Below are 22460 nucleotides of genomic sequence, written 5' to 3'. Positions count from 1 at the left end.
AGTTTGAATATGACACATTGAGGATGGTAGCCCAACTAGATTTGGATCTGAGTCCTAAATAGAAAGAAATATTGTTCCATTTGAATGGCTTGGATGAATTCATAATGCAGGCCCTCCTACATACAGAGATAGTTCAACTTCAGAGGAAGATCTAGCATGATAAACATATTAAGGAGAAGAAATTTCAAGAGGGCGATTGGGCATTGTTATATGATTCTAGGTATAAAGATGTTATAGACATATTTGGGCACTGCAAACCCAATCGCATATGTCCATAAACCAAGGGCTTATAAGTCCCTAAAAGTGTTGTTTCATACCCTAAAGGAGCAAGGTCAGCTGATTACATCATCTCCCAGAAGTTCTCCTTGAAAAACTACTCAGAACTGGTCAAAACGGGACCATACAGATTTCTCAGTGCTAAGGGTGCGATGCATCTCACATGTCACATGAAAAAAGTGCGATGCATACTGAAAAGGCCTTTTGTAGGGTGTGATGAGTGAGAGCAAACAAATGGTAGAGGCAATTGGCTAGGTGGAAACCCAGAGAATCTTCTAGAACTTCCTATTTGACACTTGCCTCCCTGAATTTGCCCAGGGATGAGTAAGAGATCATGAAATCTCCAAGTGGAACCAAGAATTATTAGAAATATGACACTAATCAAAATCCCAAAAGCTGACTCACCCACCTGCAAACATCTATATATGGATCCCTCATCCTAGAGATCTAAAGGCTGGAATTTTGTATTTTGTAAGGAAGTGCTGTTGTTTTCTCTGTACAACATTGTATTGTTGGGTTATCTAGCTTTTCATGAGGTGAAGAGGGCTTTCATGCTGGGAGGATGGTAGTAGATTAGACCAATGGATTGTAATCCTCTCTTCTACCACTTCTATCAATAAATCTATTTGAGTTTTCCTCTATATGCTTGTGTATCTCTAAATCTTGTATTTGTGTATGCATTTGTATGGCTAATATACATCTGATCCTATATTGTTTATGGTTATAGATCTCTATGCTTTGATGGTATTATGTTGCTTTGACTCTATAGGTGTTCTTTGAAGCGGGACAAGTAAAGAAGGAGTGGCGAAACTCTATCAAAGGAGAGAGGAAACAAGCAAGGAGCCAAGCGAAAGACTGAGATTGGTACTCTCTGCTTCTCTCTCATCTATCTCTCATAAAGGAAAACACAAGTAACTTTAGTTTGTTTGTTTCTAATATAGCTACCCATCTTAGTGGGACTAGCAGCTCTAAGTGGACACTAGTTTTCTCGATAACAAAAGATTTCAAGGGAAAGCTAAGGACAATATGGCTTGGCCCTTATGTGGTGGAAAGATGCCATGATAATGGTTCGGTGCAAATCAGAACTATAGATGAAGAATCCATTCCATTGCTTGTTAATGGACACCGATTGAAAATGTACAAGATGCCTTTATCAAAACAAGATTTCATTGACAATATCAATAAGACAGTGATGATGGTGGAGCAAGTTCCTGATCCTCCCTCATCAAGTCACTGAAAAAAGAAAGAAAAGGAGAAAAAAGAATAAGGATTTAGGTGAAAATCTCCATGAGGCACCTGAGTCCCATCTTTGGGTTTTAAACCTCGTGAGGCAGCCCAATGATGAAAAAAAATGAAAAAAGAATAAGAAGATCCCTGGGTGAAAGCCTTCCTTGAGGCTCCCAGGGAAAAAATCTATGGTGAAAACCTATCTGAGGCAGCCTAGGTGTTTTTCAGAAAAAGAAAAAAAAAAAGAAAAAGAGAAAAAGACATAATTGTTATTTGCAGGTGGGTGAGAAAGACAATCAAGGAGAAAAGAGAGGACCCAAAGGGAACCCTGCCTCACATATACTCATCTCCTCCACTCCTTACCATGCATCTCTCCATCAATTCCATTGTTTTTTCACTTCTTTGCTTCTATTTAGGAAAAGACTGTGTATTCCTATAGGATCCCCCAAAAACCTACAAGGAGCAATCCGAGGGTGAATGGTAGGTTGGTCAAGTCCTGTAGCAGCCTATCCCACAGAATATCAATCATCAGCTACAGGTCTTCACTAGGATGATCCACGATCTCCAGATGGCAAAAAACATATCGCAAACAGTAGATAACAACTAGCAGAGGAGGAAGAATAATGACCATCCAACAAATAAACAATGCATCACCTCTAATCTTCGACAACTATAGCATGGAATCGAGACCACAGGTAAGTATCCCGCTCACTCACTCATATGCATAATTTGATCAAAAGTTGTAAAGGTTATGAGGTAGTTGGTTTATAAGTGAAAAGGTGGCCAGTTAACTTGGCCACCTTCATTCAGTCATCACATACAAAACCAGGTGTCCTCTCACACGTGGCCGCAGTCAACTCAAAGATAGAGGAGGAGTAGGACAAGAAGTGGTTAACTACAGATCTACGAGGTGGGAGTTGATTACGAGGAGTGGGAAAAAAAACATCATTTGCATGCATTCATGCATTCCACCTCCTCAAAACTCCCTCACTCAAGTCGCGCTTATAACTCTGGCCACCCACTGAAAGTAAGGATCCATCATTCTGCAAGAGAATTTCTACAGGAGCATGCACAGGAATTCCTACAGGAACAATCTACAGGAGTAGTCTATAGGATACATAGAGGCAGCCCACAAGATAGGTAGAGAGGGGTTCAAGAGGGAATATCACAATAATTGTCCACTGCCACCACTCTAAAGAGGTAGGATCTAAAAATCCATCCCCATTTACAAGAAAATGAACTAGAAATGCTCTAAAATCTAGTGGATATAACAACTATGGGAGGTGAATTACATACACATGAAACTATGTTTTCTCCTGAATTTAAACTTCTTGTGTCAAACCTCTCATTTCCTCCTCAAGCCTCACAAGAAAGATGATAGGAGGGTTTAATAGGAGGGAACCCACAAACACTGTGAGGATAAAACAACACCCCTAAGTGCTTGAAATCTTTATAAGACACCAATGGATGGGGTTTTTCAAAAAATTCATAGGGTATGATGATGAGGTGGCTCAAGAATTTTCTCATTCCCTCCACACAACAAAATCCATGTCACTGTTATAGTTAGAGGGCTCACTATAGATCTAACCATAGAGCTCATTAGTAGGGTCACCACACTTACCCTAGGAATTCCATGGAGAAAAGAAGACAAAGCAGATAGTTAGGTGGCAAAAAAAGAAATTCTTTTTAGAAGGTGAAGAACCCACAGAGAATAAAAATGGAGTAAGGAGAGACAGTCTACCCTACCCATGGAGTGAGGTAGGTTACCAACTCATAAAATATATCTCATGTGAGGGTATATATAGTGTTGTTTATGGCTACCATTTTAGGATGCTTGAAGAATTAAGATTTGGGGTAGAAACACCGGTTCACCAAGGACTCAACATACCCTATTTCTTGATGCAATCACTCATAGACTCTAGCAGCAAATTAAAGGAAGGGAATTCCCAACAATTGGCTCACCATGGGTTGATCAGGATTGTTACATAGTAATTTGTCACCATTTGTCACCGTCCCTGTTACCCCTCTCCCGCACTTTGGAGGACTCATTCTGGGACTTGTGAGAAGTGACATAACTTGAAAACACTTGCATTATGTTCCCCTAAGTATGGACTTCATATGCCCTGAAGACATCTCCTGCAGAATATCCTTAAAAAGTTCCCTTTTTCCATTAGCGCGGATCCACAGTGTATTACTCATGCCAATGGGGGAAATCCTACAAAGAGGTCGCGCCAGTTGGCGCTCTGTCTCATATCTATACCCGCGCCAACCGAGTTTGGGAAAGCTTTTTAACAAATGCACGCGCGAAAGTTTTTTCCTTTCGACTCATGAAGCCTTTTAAGGATAATGCTAATATCATGGATGTCGAGATTCATCGTATCTCCCTTTCCTCTATCCATAATAGCTTTTTGAGGATAAACCAATCCCATAGATGGTGTGATTGATCTTATCTCCTTCTCCTCCATCTATAAAAGCTTGTTCTGTTGCCTTTGACAAGCTAGTTCGAGCATAGGGAGAATTATACTTTCAGAAGTCTAAGAGATTGCTGTAAGAGTCTTCTTTGCATTCATAATCAAAGAGAGAGAGGCTTGTTCCCAATCCCAACAAGCTTTACAAGGCATATGTAGCTGATCACCCAACCAAAGGAGGATTTGACGTTAGAACTATGGTTGTATTCTTCTTTTTTGTTTATCAATAATAGATGACTATCATTATGGTTCCACTCTTGTTGTTCATTGTAATGATGTTTGAGTTATATCTTTTCTGACCGATATATAATTGCATCTATTGGATTTTATGCTTGTATTTGTGTTGTTCTTTGCATGTGCAGGTGTCCATTCATGGAGATCATGGGGATCGTGACCGGCCGGAGCAAAGGAACGGGAGTGTCGACTCTTCTACAACACTAGCGTTGGAATCCAAGTAGGCTCTCATAATCCACCTTTAATTTGCAATTAGGAACTTGCGTGATAGCATTGTTTGATTGTTGCTAGACCCATTTTTGGGTTAGTGGGGATTGCCTCTATCCGTAGAGGGGATTTACCTCGCCAACAATTTGGCGACTCCACTGGGGAGTTAGCTTGTTGTTTGATTTTTAAACTTTGGACGGAGCTTGAAGTACGTCCAGGTAGCCTTCAAAACGCTATTGCTCTGCATTAGCGAAGTAGATCAATGCCACTTCAGTCAATCTCCAGTTCGGTTTACGAACCGAACAACTTGGAGTTTGTCTTGCTCTTTGGTTCTCTATTGTTTTGCTTGCTTAGATAAGCTTTCTGGGTTGAATTTCTAAGTTGTCTCTTGCTGCCTGGTTTGTCTGGATACTGTTGATCAAGCCGTGGACTACTTGTTTTTATTTTTAAGCTAGAAAACTTGATTAGCGCGATTTTTTCCCTGACAGTCGCACCAGTGGGCACATGTTGCACAAAAACAACTCGCGATAATCCCTTAAAAGTGCGAGTTACAGCCTGAGAGTCGCGCCAGGCCTGTGAACTTTTCCAGTTTGCTTGTTTGGAAGCATTCTGAGCTTGGATTTTTGTCTTGTCACATCTTTTTCAACTACTGGAGTGTGTCAGAGCTTTGCTTGACTGGTTTTAACCTTCATCCTTAAGGTGTTTGCCTCTTTCCATCAATTTCACATTCCAGCCCTAGGGCATCTAGTGGCTTTGTGCATCGAGCCTTCCGTAGGAGTTTTTGGTTCTTTGATTGTCAAGTCGACTTCTTGGCTACTTTTTGCACTTGTCTAGTGGTTGTCAAAACTTTTTATTGTGTTCTTCGAGCAATTTACCTCTCCAACAAGGATCCTCATTGAGGATTCCCTCCAAAACCTCAGGATCCCTATAACATGGTCAGTCTTCAGAGACTTACCAGCAGAGGATGACATCAAAACCCTCACCTATAATGTTAGTCCTTCTGTCAGTGAGGTGGAGGCAAAGCAAGAAGAAGAAGATACAGAGCTAGATGGGGATGAGATGGATGAAGAAGAAACTAATACAGAGGAACATGATGAAGCATAAAAGAAGGAGGATGATGCTGAAACAAAGGAGGAAACGAAGGAAGAAACTGATGGAGATAAGAAAGAATTGTAAGAAGAAGAAGATAAGAAAAATAGAGAGGAAGAAGGCATTGAAACATGAGGGGAAGAACATTAGGAGGAGTCACCTAGGGTGTCTCCAGAGGCCCCTGAGAGGGAGGCAACAACTGCCTTCACTACTCTCAGCACCCCAGTCAAGAAAAAAGGGAAAAGAAGGAGGCAAACCCCTCTATATTTTAGAACAAGAAAGAACACAAGAATCAAACAAGGGAAGCCAAAAATATCAACAAAAAACCCTATTGAGATTGAAGATTCCCCTACACCAAGGGACATAGAAGAAATAATGAGAGATCGACTTGAGAGGGAAAATGCATGGCTAAGAGGACAACTGCAGGAAAGGGAAAACCAACTAGCATGTATGGCCAGCCTCTCCTTTTGGGCCATCTAGTGTAGGATGCCAGCTAAATACTATGCTCTTTACTTGAGAGAACAATGGCTGAAATTTAAGATTAAAACACTAGCACAAAGTGGCACCATGCCATTTTAGGACTACAAGCAGTTTATTGATCTTTGTGACCAAAGTACACTAGACGATAGGGCCAAAATGGCTGAGTTTTACTTGCACAACATGGCCCTCATAGACATGAATGTTTGGGATCATAATGATGAGATAGGAGATCTACAATTAATGGCTTTGGCATCATGGATGAACCATGAGGAGTCAAGGGCTGTAGAGATGAAAAGAATATTGGCCAGAGAGCAAAATGAACCTATTTTCATCAGAGCTGAATAATAAAGTCCCATGGCCCTAATCAGCACCCATAATCTAATTGAAAATGATCCTCAGCTAGCACCTAGATATGTTACTGCCCAAGAGCAAGTAATTTCACATTTTCAGGATACGTTTAGGCTGCCAGGAGAAGATAGTATACATGCCTACTTAAGGAGTGATCCAAATTGGATCCTTAAACTCTCTTAAAGTTTCCCGAACTTTGTAAAAACTCATGCCGAAGTTTCAAAGTCTTATGGATGTCAAGCTTATCAGAAATAACCTCTGAAAAATGGCAATTTGTGGTCAGCACGGAGCAACGAGGACCCTCAGTCAAGCGTGCAGACTGTTGGCCCATGGTAACCGCGCACTTGCACAAATTGAAAAACAGGAGGTCAAATCCAGAAATAGAGGTGGTTTCTGATATGCAATTAGTGCTATTAGTGCTAATCTCATATCGCAGGGCGTCCCCCTCAATGAAGGAAATCCCCAAAGCGCTTGGTCATAAGGAAAGCATAAAACCGTACGGAAATCGCCAATTTCATCAGAAGGCGGGTCCCATGCTAAAACCGACAGGATATTGGAAGGGCTACAAGCAATAAGCAGGTTCGACCGAGTCCCACCCGATGCCATACACTGGGTGACACGTATCCGATGGATGAGAGAGAAAATCGCTCACATCGGATGGGTAAAGGTCATGCTACTTACCCGCCCGATATTGACTGAGACTGTAGGATCTGGAGGCTCTAGATCAACGGTGGAGAAATGATCCGATGGATGACCAGATTCGACGGGGAAATAGGCCGAGCCACATGAGATTTGAGGTCTGGTATGACCGATGAGTTGGTAGAGGAATCAGTTTCATAGGCAATATTGGAACAACAGAAATAATGATCGTTCAAAGAGAACTGACACTCAGTCATGAGGAAACAGGTGGCCACCTCTCTGTGAAGTGTTACACAACGATGATCATGCAGAGCAGGGGAATTCAGGCAGATAGAGGGAAGAGATGCAGGGAGCCGGGAAGCAGAAACGAACAGTCAAGGAACGGATTGGCTTTAAGTCACGAATAGACAGAGAGTAAGAAGAGAGGTAGAAAGTGAGAGAAGCAAATTGCAGAGGACAGAGAAGCCAAGATGACCTGCAAACAAAGGCAACATCGAGTAGACAAAGATAGAGAGAGTCTGAGAGTCTGTGAACTCCAGAGAAGGCTTGAGAGGTTCAAGCAACTCTTCTGTGTATACCTGTCAGGTATTGAGTACCAGATTGGACTCATGCCAATGAGACCAGCTGAGGTCGAGATTCAGTAAGGGGAGTCTGTGTACTCTAGAGACTTGGGGGATCTAATTACAATTCTATTGATCATGATCTGTTCTGTGAGACTCAATTTGAGCTCATCATTGTAAAAACTCTGCTTTTAAGACAAAATAGAAAGGCCACCACTGAAGGCTAGACCAGGAGACGTAGCCTAGGAGGATTGGGTGAACTCCTTATTAAGCTTGTTGTGTTTTTATGTGTTTTCTTATTGTGTTTCTCTTACTGTTTCAGTGTCTGTGTATTTCGCAATATTATCGATCCGTTGCATAAAATAACATAGGCACACCCAAGCACATGAGTCTGTAATACGTTCATTAATTCACTGAGGTCATTTACGGGTGATTTCAGATCAAGTGGTATCAGAGCTCCTAGGTTAGTAAGGTTAGACAAGCTTGTGTTGGATTTTGTTGTTGAATGCTAACTAGATCAAAGCTTAAATTAGGAGAAGGAGAGTTGGTTGAAACTAACCCGGAAATTGGAAGATTCTATTCCAAGAAGAAAATGTCAAAAGAAAATCCCTTGGAATTAGATTCCCAGTTCATGGATAGTTTTATGACCCTGAAGTCAATGGTGGAGGAAATGTATAAGGACTTTAGGAAACACAAAGATGAAGATTCATCAAGCTCCAAACAAGACAAAGGAGTAGAAGAATATCTCCTCGATGACAACTCTAAAGGCAAAGGGAAAGAAGAAAAATTTCTCACACCTCCTAAGAGCCTTGAAAGTAAAAAGAAGACATCTTTGATCAAATTAGATGTTAAATTTGATTTACCAATATATGATGGAGAGTTGAATGCAAAGAAATTGGATAATTGGATAAGACAGATTGATGTTTATTGCAGAGTGCAAACCATTGACTCAGACAAAAGTAAGATTCAGCTGGCTAGCCTATGCCTTGGAGGCACTACCTTGGTATAGTGGGAAGGTAGGACACAAGTTGACATGAAGAAACATGGTAAGATTATTTCTGTCTGGAGTGAATTTGTTTCTGCAATCAAAAAGCAGTTCTATCCACTAGCTTACATGCAGCAGGTCATGATGAGCTGGCAAACTCTTCGCCAATTGAAAGGGAAAAGTGTACAAGGTTACACACAAGAATTTAGGAAATGAGCTTTGATTCTAGGAATTTCATTAGACTCACCCAAGACTCCGTTGAAGTACATAGGTGGTCTACACAACTACATGAGGCACACTATCCTCATGTTTAATTCCACTAGTATAGATGAGGTATCCGTTCAGGCTACACATCTAGAAGTTAGAGGTAAGAATGGGAACCCAGAATTTGGGGGATCATCCCAACCCACTACAAGCAAAACAAGGAGAATAAGACAGAAATGGAAAGGGAGGAAGAAAAACATTGCACAGAAAAGCAAGTCTTCATGCACTCACTGTAAGAAGGATGGGCATGATGATGAGCACTGCTGGATTCTGCATCCGGAGCTGAGACCTAAGAAGTTCGAGGGAAAGAAGAAGAAGACTGCTGTAGCTATTCAAAAGGATTTGGGGTCAGACTCAGGAGATGAAGAAACAATCGCAGCCACAATTATAAAATGTAAAAATTCTGAAGCATCTACTAGTAATTATGCACAATCTACTGATAATGAAGAAAATGAGAGAAAAAGATGTGAGCTTTTTCATATTCGAGTTATTTCCAAGCATCAAAAGATTGATACTTTGTTTAATAGTGGCTCACAAGTAAATTTAATTTCTGAAGCAATTGTAAAGAAGTTGGGATTGCTGAATACACCTCACAAGAAGCCATACCTATTAGGTTGGTTATGTGATAAAGCACAACTACAAGTGACTAGACAATGTAAACTTATGTTTTCTTTTGGTTCATAATTTGTAGATGAGGTTGAGTTAGATATAGTTCCTTTGGATATATTTGGAATTGTTTTAGAAAGTCCTTACTTGTATGATAGAAAAGCTATTTTCTATAGAGCTGAGAACAAGTATCTACTTGTTAAATATGGAATCGAATATGTTGTAAGGGATCATAAGCTCAAGCATAATTATACTCTCATAAACTTAGGGCAGATGAAATGAATTGTAAATTCATGCAAACAATTTTTACTGATGATTGTAAAGTGAAAGAAACCTGATAAAACCAATGTATTTGAGGGCTGTGATGCTAAACAGCAAGCTGGTTTATAAAAAGTTGTTTCAGAATATGATATCTTGTTTCAAGAACCTAAAGGTTTTCCACCCAAAAAGGAAATAGTGCATGATATTATTTTGTAGCAAAATGCTCCATTGCCTAACATCAGAATGTACATGTTGTCCGCTTTAGAGAATGCTGAAATCAAGAAACAAGTGCAGGAGTGGCTCGAGAAAGGGTTCATCAGACCTAACACATCACCATGTGGGTCTCCAATTGTCTTGGTGAGAAAGAAAGATGGCTCGTGGAGAATGTGCATTGATTACCGAGCACTGAATAATATAACGATAAAAATCGTTATCCCCTTCCTCGTATAGATGATCTATTAGATCAATTGAAAGAAGTTGTTTATTTTTCCAAGTTAGACTTAAAAAGTGGATATCATCAGGTCAGAGTTGCAGAGCAAGATTCATGGAAGACTGCTTTCAAAACAAAGCAGGGATTGTATGAGTGGCTGGTTATGCCTTTTGGCCTAACTAATGCTCCTGCTACTTTCATGAGAGTAATGACTGATGTACTCAGACCTTTTCTTGATTATTTTGTTATTGTATATTTGGATGACATTTTTATATTTAGAAAAACGTGGGAAGAACATTTAAATCATGTTAAGTAGACCCTAGATGTTTTGAAAAGAGAAAATCTTTACATTAAACACTCAAAATGTGAATTTGGAAAAATATCTTTGAATTATTTGGGACATATAGTAGGGGGTGGTGAATTGAAGATAGATCCCTCTAAGGTTGCAGTCAAAACTGGCCTAAACCCAAATCTTCTACAGAAGTTAGAAGCTTCTTAGGAGAAACACAATATTGGAGAAAATTCATTTCTAAGTTTTCCTTAATTGCAGCTCCCTTACATGCTTTAACATGATTGAACAAGGTGTTTCAATGTGGAGGCAAACAGCAAAAAGCCTTCGACACCTTGAAAGAAAATATTAGTATAGCACCAGTACTAGCACTGCCCGATCTTCAAAGACCATTTGAGATTCAAACAGATGCCAGTGACTATGCCATGGGAGCAGTGTTGATACACCATGGTAAACCCATATGTTATCATTCTGAGACATTTAATTCTGCAGTAGTTAACTATCCCATATATGATAAAGAATTGTATGCATTAGTACAGAGTCTGAAAAAGTGGAAACATTATTTAATGGGCAAAGAGACAGTTATACATACTGATCATCAACCACTTCAATATCTACACTCCCAAACTAAGTTGCAGCAATTAAGACATTATAGATGGATGGGTTTTCTACAACAGTTTCATTTAGTAATTAGATATAAAAATGGCATACACAATAAAGTTGTAGATATGTTTTCTAGACCAATTATAAATGCATCTACTATACTTAAGCATAATTCAGTATCGCATGAGAGCTACATTGAACAATATGCTCAAGATATAGAATTTAAAGATGTATATGCAACTTTAAGTCAAGGTAAACGAGTAGAAGAATTGAATTATCATGTTAAGGACCAACTCTTGTATCAGTTTGGAAAGCTATGCATTCCACAAACTGAAAGAGTAAAGATAATTCGAGAAGCACACACTTCTATAATATAAGGTCACCTTGGTGTAAGTAAAATGTTGCAAAGCTGCAAAGATTTTGTTATTGGCCAAAAATGAATGAGACAGTTTCTAGATATGTAAGAGGATGTACCATGTGTGCTAAAAGCAAGCCTAGCAATAGAAAACTAGGCTTGTAAACTCCACTACCAGTTCCTTCGCATCCTTGGGAGAGTGTTTCCATGGACTTTGTTGGAGGATTGCCTAAATCTAGAAAAGGTCATGACTATTTATATGTTGTTGTGGATAGGTTCAACAAAATGTGTATTTTGATCCCTTGTAACAGATAGATTACAGCTAAACAAATTGCAAAGTTGTTCTTCTAACATGTATGGGTTCATTTTGGATTACCCACTTCCATTATATCTGATCGAGACACCTGATTTGTTGGGAAGTTTTGGTCGATTCTGTGGGAACTGATGGACACCAAACTGAAGAAGAGTGTAGCCTTTCATCGATAGATAGATGACCAAATAGAAGTGGTCAATAGGACAGTGATCCAGTTTCTCAGAGGCTATTACAACAAGCATCCCAAACTTTGGGATGAACATTTATGTTATGTGCAGCATGCTTACAACCGAGCTAAACATTCTTCTACATAGAGATCTCCTTTTGAGACCTGTTTTGGTTTCACACTAAGGTCTCCCTTGGATTTTGTCTTTGGTAAAGACATAGAAGTTGATGGACACAGTGATTTGGACAAGGAAACCAAGTTCATTGAAAAAATCTAAGAGATTCACCAGGCAGTACAAGAATAGTTAGAAAATAGCCAGGCCAAATATAAGGCAAGGCATGACAAGCATCAAATGGAGAATAGTTTCCAAGACAGTGATCAAGTCTGGCTGTATATCAAAAAAGACAGAATGCAAGGCGAAGGTAAAAATCTAAAGCCAATAAGGTATGGACCTTTCAAGATACTTGAGAAAATTGGTGAGAATGCTTTTCACCTTGATTTACCAGCTTACATGCACATCTACTCAGTCGTTAATGCAGACAGCTTGAGACTATTTAAACCTTCATTAATTGAAGATCTCGAAGAGTAGAGTCAATTGCCTTCTATTGATGATCTGTTACCTGAATATTTCAATGAATTGTAGGAAGACACAGTTCTGGATAGGAAGGTGAAGACGACACGTAGAGGAGATGTTGAGTACCTCAAGATTGGACTCAAGGGTTCAAAGCCAAGCAGTGCAAAGTGGATAGAGATTGGACAAGTGAGACAACTATACCCTCACTTAGTCGATGCTTGAAAACCAACTTTTGGTGGTCCAAAAGCTTTTTCAGTGGGAAGGCCGTGATCCAAATTGGATCCTTAAACTCTCTTAAAGTTTCCCGAACTCTGTAAAAACTCATGCCGAAGTTTCAAAGTCTTATGGATGTTAAGCTTATCAGAAATAACCTCTGAAAAATGGAAATTTATGGTCAGCACGGAGCAATGAGGACCCTCGGTCAAGCGCATAGACCGTTGGCCCATGGTAACCGCGTTCTGGCACAAATTGACAAACGGGAGGTCAAATCCAGAAATAGAGGTAGTTTCTGATACGCGATTAGCGCTAATTGCATATCGCAGGGCAGCCCCCTCAGTGAAGGAAAGCCCCCAAGCGCTAGGTCATGAGGAAAGCATAAAACTATACGGAAATCACCGATTTCGTCAAAAGGCAGGTCCCACCATAAAACCAGCAGGATATCGGAAGGGCTACAAGCAGTAAGAGGGTTCGACCGAGTCCCGCCCGATGCCATACACTGGGTGACACATGTCCGGTGGATGAGAGAGAAAACCACTCACATTGGACGAGTAAAGGTCATGCTACTTACCCGCCTGATATGGACGGGGACCATAGGATCTGGAGGCTCCAAATCAAAGGCGAAGAAATGATCTGATGGATGACTAGATTCGACGGGGAAATAGGCCGAGTCACATGAGATTTGAGGTTCAGTATGACCGATGAGTTGGCAAAGGAATCCGTTTCGTGGGCAATCTTGGAGCAACGGAAATAATGACCGTTCAAAGAGAGCTGACACTCAGTTCATGAGGAAACAAGTGGCCACCTCTCTGTGAAGCATTACACAGCGATGATGACGTAGAGTAGGGGAATTCAAGTGGACAAAGGGAGGAGATCCAGGGAGCTGGGATGCAGAAACAAACAGTCAGAGAATAGATTGGCTTTAAGTTACGAACACACAGAGAGTAAGAAGAAAGGCAGAAAGGCAGAAAGGGAGAGAAGCAAATTGCAGAGAACAGAGAAGCTGAGCTGACCTGCAGACAAAGGTAGCATCGAGCAAACAGAGACAAAGAGGGTCTGAGAGTCTGTGAACTATAGAGAAGGCTTGAGAGGTTCAAGCAACTCTTCTGTGTATACCTGTCAGGTATTGAGTACCAGATTGGACTCAAACCACTGAGACCAATTGAGGTCAAGATTCAGTAAGGTGAGTTTATGTACTCTAAAGACTTGGGGGATCCAAGTACAATCCTACTGATCATCATCTGTTCCGTGAGACTCAATTTGAGCTCATCATTGTAAAAGCTCTTCTTTTAAGACACAATAGAAAGGCCACCACTGAAGGCTAGACCAAGAGACGTAGCCCAGGATGATTGGGTGAATTCCTTATTAAGCTTGTTGTGTTTTTATGTGTTTGCTTACTGTGTTCCTCTTACTGTTTCAGTGTCTGTGTATTTCAGAATCTTATTGATCCATTGCTTAAAATAACATAGGCACACCCCAACACATGGGTCTATAATACCTTCATTAATTCACTGAGGTCATTTACGGGTGATTTCAGTTCGAGTGTTGAAAAATGGCAACAACAAATGCTAAAAATAGAAGTGATAAAAATAGCACTACAAAAAATAGCAGTTTGGGTACGAGTGCTGGATTGGGCAACAGGGAATGAAAAATGGAAGTGCTAAAAATAACATTCTATTTTTAGCAGTTCAGGATGGATTCCTATTTTAGTCAGTCCCTGGACTAAAAATAGGAAGTATTTAATTTGAATTTGAACTTAACAACTGTTTGAAAATAAATAAATTAATTATCCATGAGTTAATTAGTTGTGAAAAATCAGACATGAAGTCTATGTGAGGACATGCAACAATTTCTCTATTAATTGAGGAATTTATCCATCAGTTAAAGAGATAAGGATGAGTTCTAGCTTGAGTAGTAATTAGTTGGCTTAATTAACAGAGTCAAGTCCAATTAGATTGATTTAAACAATTTGTTTAAATTAATGTGAGTTCAGTTAGTTAATGCATGCTTGCATATAACTGTTGCACTTCAGATAACTGAAGATTATCTCATGAATAACTCATGCATGTCAGTTTAGACAGAGACCCAGTTGAGATCAAAGAAGGGACAATGTACTATCATTTGGCTGAATTTTTTCCTATAAAAGAAGCTCATCCATGGAGAAGGATTTATCTCCTTCAGGACTGCGTAGTTGGATCATAGGTTAGTGATTGTGTGAAGAGGCCATTTCACACAAGTGGCTGCACTAGACCCCAAGGAAAATTGCACAAAGAAATAGGAGGTTTGGAGGGCAGAGGAGAAGGTTTGAGAGAGGCCTTTGACTGTCTATGAGCAGCAGAGGGATTGCAGAGAGAACAAGATAGCTTGTGAGCTGATTCTTTTCGTAATGTAGACTATATTTCCACTTGTATGATAATACAGAGTTGGGGTTTTAGGCTTAGGCTTTCCCCGGGTTATTTCCTCTATGTTATGTGTGATTTATTTCTCCATATCAGTTATATGTGTTCTTATTGATCTTTCTCAATTCGATTGAGCTTCCGCAAAGTGTTGTAGAAGTAGATCTTGTATTGTGTTTTAGTATATTGCATAATCTGTTGATCTACAGTGGGAATTTCTACATGGTATCGGATCACATGTGATCAAGGAAGAACAATATACAAGAAGGGAGAAGTTGAAGTTTGTGATTCCTGAATATAGAAATCGAGTTCTTATCACATCTCTATTTCACCTATGGCATTCAATGGTTTGAGACTCGAATATGCCCTTGATGGCAGTTCGAATTATATAGCCTAGAAGGATTGCATGGAAGTAGTACTAGAGGATAACGGTCTAAAGGACTTCATTGATCATGAAGTCCCCAAGTTGACTGGTGCTGCTAAATTGGTTGAATGGAAGAAATGTGTGGCTAGAGCAAGGAGAATCCTTCTGGAGGGAGTTCAAGATCACATAGTCTCGAGTCTCCATGGGAAGGAGACACCATTTTCAATGTGGAAAACATTGAAAGATCTATATTAGAATAGCAGTGATCAGAGGAAGCTGGCACTGAAAGACAAGCTTCGAAAGATCAAGTGTGAAAAGGGTGGCACGATCTCTTCGTATCCGAACATGCTCACCACATGCAGGGATGATCTTGGAAGTGTAGGGATCGTGATAGCTGATGATGACATGGTGAGTTTTGTACTCCTCAGTCTTCCTAAGAGCTGGCATATCTACTAGGACTCGGTTAATGGAAGAGAGAAACTGCGAGATTGTGAATGACTTTGGTTGGATTTGATGTAGGAGGAGATAAGAAAATCAGAGATGGTTCTTCCCATGGTGGGAAGAAGTTTGACAAATTGAAAGTGTGATGCTTTCATTGTCATGAGGTGGGCCATTTTGCTACAAATTATCCATTGAGGAAATCCAAGAAGTGATCTGTGGAAGGATCAGAAGGTGAGGCACTGGCCTCACTGTTCGAGTTGAATTTCACACTGTTCGCATGCATGGTTTCATCCATGGTGGGAAGTGGTTGGTTTCTCGATAGTGGAGCTTCTTTCCACATGATCGGTGACAAGAGTTTGTTCAGTACTTTGGAGGAGAAAGATCTCCGGATACTCATAGCAATGGGTAATGATGAAAAGTATAGTGTCTCAGGTGTAGGCACTGTTATTTTTCAGAGGGAGCATGGAGCTTGCCTTACCTTGACCGATGTCAAGTATTTACCAGGACTGAAGAGAAACTTGGTGTTGATCGCGATGCTGGAAGATAGAGGCTATGATGTAGTCTTCAGTACGGGAAAGTTTTTCCTTAGACACATCATCACTAGACAGGTGAATCAGATTGGTTCATGGGTTAAGAACCTATATGCTCTTGAGATTCGAGATGCATGCAAAGCCTTGAGGAGCAAGGCAACTGATGGAGACTTGGTGGTTGAGAGGGAGAGTACATTACCTCTCAACATGCAGTGCTAGAAGAAGTCTTAGATGATTGAGGAGGAGCCACGATTGGTGAAGCAGCTTCAGGAGGTTGTGGAGTAGCCACAACTGTGGAAGATGAGAGGAGATAGAGTGGAGGCATCCACTCATGTAGAGACCTCCAGTAGGGGGAAACTTTGAGCCAGGTGGGCAGATGGATCACATGCAGCCATACCTCTAGGTAGGAGGTGGGGCGATGTGGAGTGATTCTCCCACAGAGGCTGATATGGGGGCAATATCCTTGAGGTACCCAACCTCTTTGATTCGAATTTCCTACAAGAGCCCCGACGAGGAGTAGCAGGAGAGACTGATTGGGTAGAGACAGATGTGGAGGGAGCGACAAAGAGAGCTACAGTGCAGGAGTCCTAGGACTGTGTAGAGATAGTAGGCTGCAATGGTGCGACATGCATGGAGTGTTGCAACAGCTCAGAGGTTAGAGAGGGAGCACATGTCAGCAATAGGTAGAGCTTCAACATCAGAGTATGTTTCTAGCCCAATAGAGAGGTCAATTGGAAGTTTTTTTGTTCCGAGAGTTGCTGGAGCAACCACACTTGGTAGATTTGTTGCATGCAGAACATTCTAGAGGTACAGGATTAGATTCGAGTTGAATCCTTTCTTGTTGAGAGGGAGTGTTGAAAAATGGCAACAAGAAATGCAAAAAATAGAAGTGCAAAAATAGCACTGCTAAAAATAGCAGTTTGGGTACCAGTGCTGGATTGGGCAACAGGGAATGAAAAATGAAAGTGCTAAAAATAACATTCTATTTTTAACAGTTCGGGATGGATTCCTATTTTAGTCAATCCCTGGACTAAAAATAGGAAGTAAAATTCGAATTTGAACTTGACAGCTATTTGAAAATAAATTAATTAATTATCCATGAGTTAATTAGTTGTGAAAAATTAAACATGAAGTCTATGTGAGGACATGCAACAATTTCTCTATTAATTGAGGAATTTATCCATCAGTTAAAGAGATAAGGATGAGTTCTAGCTTGAGTAGTAATTAGTTGGCTCAATTAACAGAGTCAAGTCTAGTTAGATTGATTTAAACAGTTTGTTTAAATTAATGTGAGTTCAGTTAGTTAATGCATGGTTGCATATAACTGCTGCACTTCAGATAATTGAATATTCTCTCATGAATAACTCATGCATGTCAGTTCAGACAGAGACCCAGTTGAGATCAAAGAAGGGAGAATGTACTATCAGTTGGCTGAATTTTTTCCTATAAAAGAAGCTCATCCATGGAGAAGGATTTATCTCCTTCAGGACTGCGTAGTTGGATCATAGGTTAGTGATTGTGTGAAGAGGCCATTTCACACAAGTGGCTGCACTGGACCCCAAGGAAAATTGCACAAAGAAATAGGAGGCTTGGAGGGCAGATGAGAAGGTTTGAAAGATGCCTTTGACTGTCTATGAGCAGCAGAGGGATTGCAGAGAGAGCACGATAGCTTATGAGCTGATTCTTTTTGTAATCGAGACTATATTTCCACTTGTATGATAATACAGAGTTGGGGTTTTAGGCTGAGGCTTTCCCCAGGTTATTTCTTTTGTGTTATGTTTGATTGATTTCTCCATATCAGTTATATGTGTTCTTATTAATCTTTCTCAATTTGATTAAGCTTCCGCAAAGTGTTGTAAAAGTAGATCTTGTATTGTGTTTTAGTATATTGCATAATCTGTTGATCTGCAGTGGGAATATCTACAAGGAGATGGAACACACTACCACACATCCTGAATATCAGAGAATATCACTCCCCTCAAAGGTAGAGAGAGGCACTCAATAGGACACCTATGTATAAGAAATCAATGCAAAGGTTGAAAGTCAATTGGATAGGCCTAAAACTCAGTCCACCACTACTCCTAGGGATGCTAGAAGGGAGAAAAGAAGAAGAGGAAAAAAGGTAGTGAGAAGAAGTACAAAGGAAAGGCATGCTTCTATGAACAAGAAGAAGGGACCACAAAAGAGGCATGGGATGTCAGAGAGGTTACCAGAGCCATGAAGGACATGGATATTGACTAAGTTGCTTAGAGGATGAGCAAAAATTTCAGTAGGGGGTGATGATGAGCCTCATCATTAGGTACTTATATGGGCCTTAATTCACCTCCTACCTTGGTCAAACCAACTATTCTCACAACTTATTGCATACTTTTGTTTATATTTTGTTTATGAGATGAGTTAGAGTTAGATATTTTGCTTTGTGGTCTAATGTGCATTTAACGTAGGATTAAAAGATAATAGCAAGGAATTTTTGCAAAGACCTTGGTCAAAACTTGAATGGGACAAGGGAGAGGAATTATAGGAGGGAAAACCTCCTCATTTACTACCCCTCCTCCAAATATTCCTCCATCAGCTCAAAGTGCAAACAGCCAAATCATGAGGACTAGAAGGCAGCTGATCAAGTGAAAGTCAAAGTACCAATTTATCTCAAGTTTGGGAGCTGAGCCTCCCTAATTTTAAGGAAGTTGTTTCAGAATTCAGTTGTATAAGTAGAGAGGTCTAGGACCTCAGTAGGATTGGGGGGATTATTGATTGTAAAACTCTACTTTATTTTCAAGCTGCAAGACTTGTGAAAAAATTGATGTAATATATTGTTTTGATAATAAGAATGAGTTTTGTTTTGAGCCAGCACTGAGTTAACTCAGAGGGCTGAAGCTCTTGGGTTAGGGCCCAACCCTAGCAGCTAAGGCTCCTCTTTACTGTACATGTATGCTAGTGTAGATTCATGGTTTAATCATTCATTTGCTTAAGTAGCTACATTTCCATTACGGTAGTGTAGCGTAGATTAATTGTGTTTTAGTTTTCTTCCATTTGTGCCTTCTTTCAATTAGCCGGTTAGCCAGGAGTTCTTGCATGAAGTTTGTTGTCTTGATTCAGTACAAGGTTCATTTCATTGCATCTTTTTCCATAACTTTTTTCTCATATGCTCATTTCCTTCAGCATGAAATGCTTAAGCGGAAGCTAATAAAACGCATCTTGATCAGATTGTACCCGTAGATTTCCTTATTATCCGATCCAAAAAAAACCTTACCAATCACCGTTCGATTCATTTCAACACTTGACTTTATGTGCTCCAGATCTCCACTGTCAATCCATCTAGCTTGATCCAATAGCTATCGTGAATCCTTCCACCTACTTTATGTGCTCCAAATTTCCACCGTTGATTTGTCGTGCCCTCAATCCAATGGCTATTGCGTCACCCAATCGCCAACTAGCGTGGCCGATCTCCACTATTGATCAATCCCACATGATCCAATGGCTATCATATAATATTGCGTGAATTGTTGTGTGACTGATACCTGACCGAGAGCACACGAGAAAAATGGTTTTCCTGTGCTATGTGTCACTCACTTAGGCTAATCGTGTGAAATTTAGAAATACAGCGTACAGCTCTTAGGGTGCACAAGATACTACTTATCACCTTTATTCATTTCAACATTTGACTTTAGGTGCTCCACATCGCCACCGTCGATTTGTCTTGCTTGATCCAATAGCTATCACGTCACCCGATCGCCAACTAAGTTCGCCGATCTCCACCGTTGACCTTTCTCGCATGATCCAATGGCTATCGCGCAATCTTGTGCGAATTATTGCACAACCGATATCCACACGAGAGCAAGCAAGAAAAGTGGTTTTCTCATGCTACATGTCACTCACTTATGCTAATCACGCAAAATTTATGAATTCCACTTATAGCTTTGAGGGCACGTGAGAAATTGCTTACCACCTACGAAACCCACTCCATCATTCCTCACATTTTTTTACCCTTCTGTCACCACGTGACTTGATTTGATCCATCCATATATTCACTTCATCACCGTGATAAGATCTTTGCCATTCATCTCCAGTTATTCCTGTTCGTCCACCTATTGACTTAACCTCCCACGATAAGATCTCCACCACTCAATATTTCGTTAATCTTGTTCGTTGATCGATCCATCCATCTATTCACTTAATCCTTGCGATAAGAACTTCGCCGCTCATCTTCCATTAATGTTGTCTATCCCTCTATTCACTTAATCCCCTGTGATAAGATCTCTGTTATCACCTAGATCTACCTCAGGCTAAAGGGAGGCAATTCCAGGGTAACAACAAACCAAGCTTAGCCTTGTAGCTAGCTCTACAAGGCCAAGAAAGGGCTCTCTCCTTAAGGATCTCAGTCAAGATGACTGGATCAAGTAAGATGTTTTAGGCTAGGTATAGTAGCTCAAAAGGTTTTGGTTGAATTTGTTGGTGTTTTGCTGGATCAAATGGAGTTGGGCAGTTTAGTCTCGGAAATTAGGTTAGAAATGTAGCGTGTTCTATGGGGCAAGGTAGGCATAGGATTTAGCACTTTAGGCTTAATGGTGTGAGGTGTTTAAGACTGATGAGGAGCTGAGGAGGGCATGTGACAATCATGGATCCTTCTCAAACAGTAGAAAACATGAAATATTGAATGATTTCCCAAGGCAGAGCACTGTTACAATGGATTCTACCTATCAAACTTGATAACATTCAATAAGAAGCAATGAAATGGATGATGGCATACATAAAACATGTAAAAAAATGGTTACAAAAGAATAAACTGTTCTAAAACTCCATACCACAGGGTTCCCATAAAAATAGATGCAAATCTTATTAATCTCCTTGCCAAACTTCTTACAATGATGTACAATCAAGCCATGAGAACCCAACTGAGTCCAACCTCTCACAAAGAGAAAGAAGAAGAAGATATAGACAAGCATTCAACCTCCTCCCATCTTCAGGGGTCGAATCCCTAAGATGAGGAGCTGATCTAATTGATACTAAACAAGGAACAGGAATATAGGCATCATCAACAACTTGCCTCTAAAAGTGAAAAACTGATTCATTTGACTTCAAACTAACTCCTAAAGAAATGAATCTACCCTATACAAATTTTTAACCATCATATTTACAAACCATGACATAATTTACAATAGTAAATCATCCACCATGAGAGAGAATCCATGATCATAGTCAAAAACTGGAAAAATAGGCATCCTAAGCAAAATTTGCTCAACGCGCAGCGCTAGTTTCAGGTCCCTTTTGAAGGCCTTCCTGGAATCCAAATTGAGCCCATCATTGGAAAGGTCTTCAAGCATATTTTCTAGAACACCTAGAATTTCTACATTTGGAGCTCATTTCACCCCTCAAAACTTGATTTTCCAAAGGCTGCTTCTATGTGTCCAAAAAATGGCAGAAATGTCATTTTTAGAGTGTTTTTGGACCTTTTGGTGGACCATTTCTGCTCCAAAAAATTTGAAACTTGCTAGGGTGCATGTCCTCACTACCTTGAATCCAAAAATGTAAGCCATTCCTCCATTGGATGCCCCTAGGAAAAGCGCAGTGCTGGTGGCGCTGCGCTTCTGGGAAGTTTTCCTGTGTATTAAAATTCAAAATTTGCAAATGACAAAATTTGCCCAAAACTTGCCCAAAATTTGTGTGAAGCACCACCATCATGTGCTTTGATGAGCCAAGGAGGCTTCAGCCAACATCCTAAGCCTACCCCCCTCCTTTTTTCCTTCCAAGGCCTGCTTTAGCTTAGTTTTCATTCTCTTGATCCTCATGTTGCAAATCCTATTCTGGGTCCTGTAGTGATAGGCCATGTGCCTTATCATCTGATTGTCTCTATTGGCCTTCTGTAGCAGCTTCTCAAGGTGTAGATTGACTCTCTCAAGCCAAATCTCCCTATCCTTTTCAATCTCCTACTCAATAGGAGTTAAAGTGACATGAGCCTCTTTGTCACTTTGTCGTTTTTCCTTGAGCACTTCCAGCTCCATGAGGACTTGTTTGTCACTCAACGGTTTGTTTTCATGCTCTAAGTATGTGATGACATACTTAGCCCTCTCTAGATTGTCCATAAAAGCTTGTATTTGAGCTTCCTTTTCTTGTATGATGATGTCATTTATTGTTTCCATCT

Source organism: Pinus tabuliformis, chromosome 5_2 (assembly GCF_031772625.1).
Source record: "Pinus tabuliformis cultivar Carrire ecotype Pingquan chromosome 5_2, CPIR1, whole genome shotgun sequence".
Lineage (NCBI taxonomy): Eukaryota > Viridiplantae > Streptophyta > Pinopsida > Pinales > Pinaceae > Pinus > Pinus tabuliformis.
Note: the sequence above shows the minus strand (reverse complement) of the source record.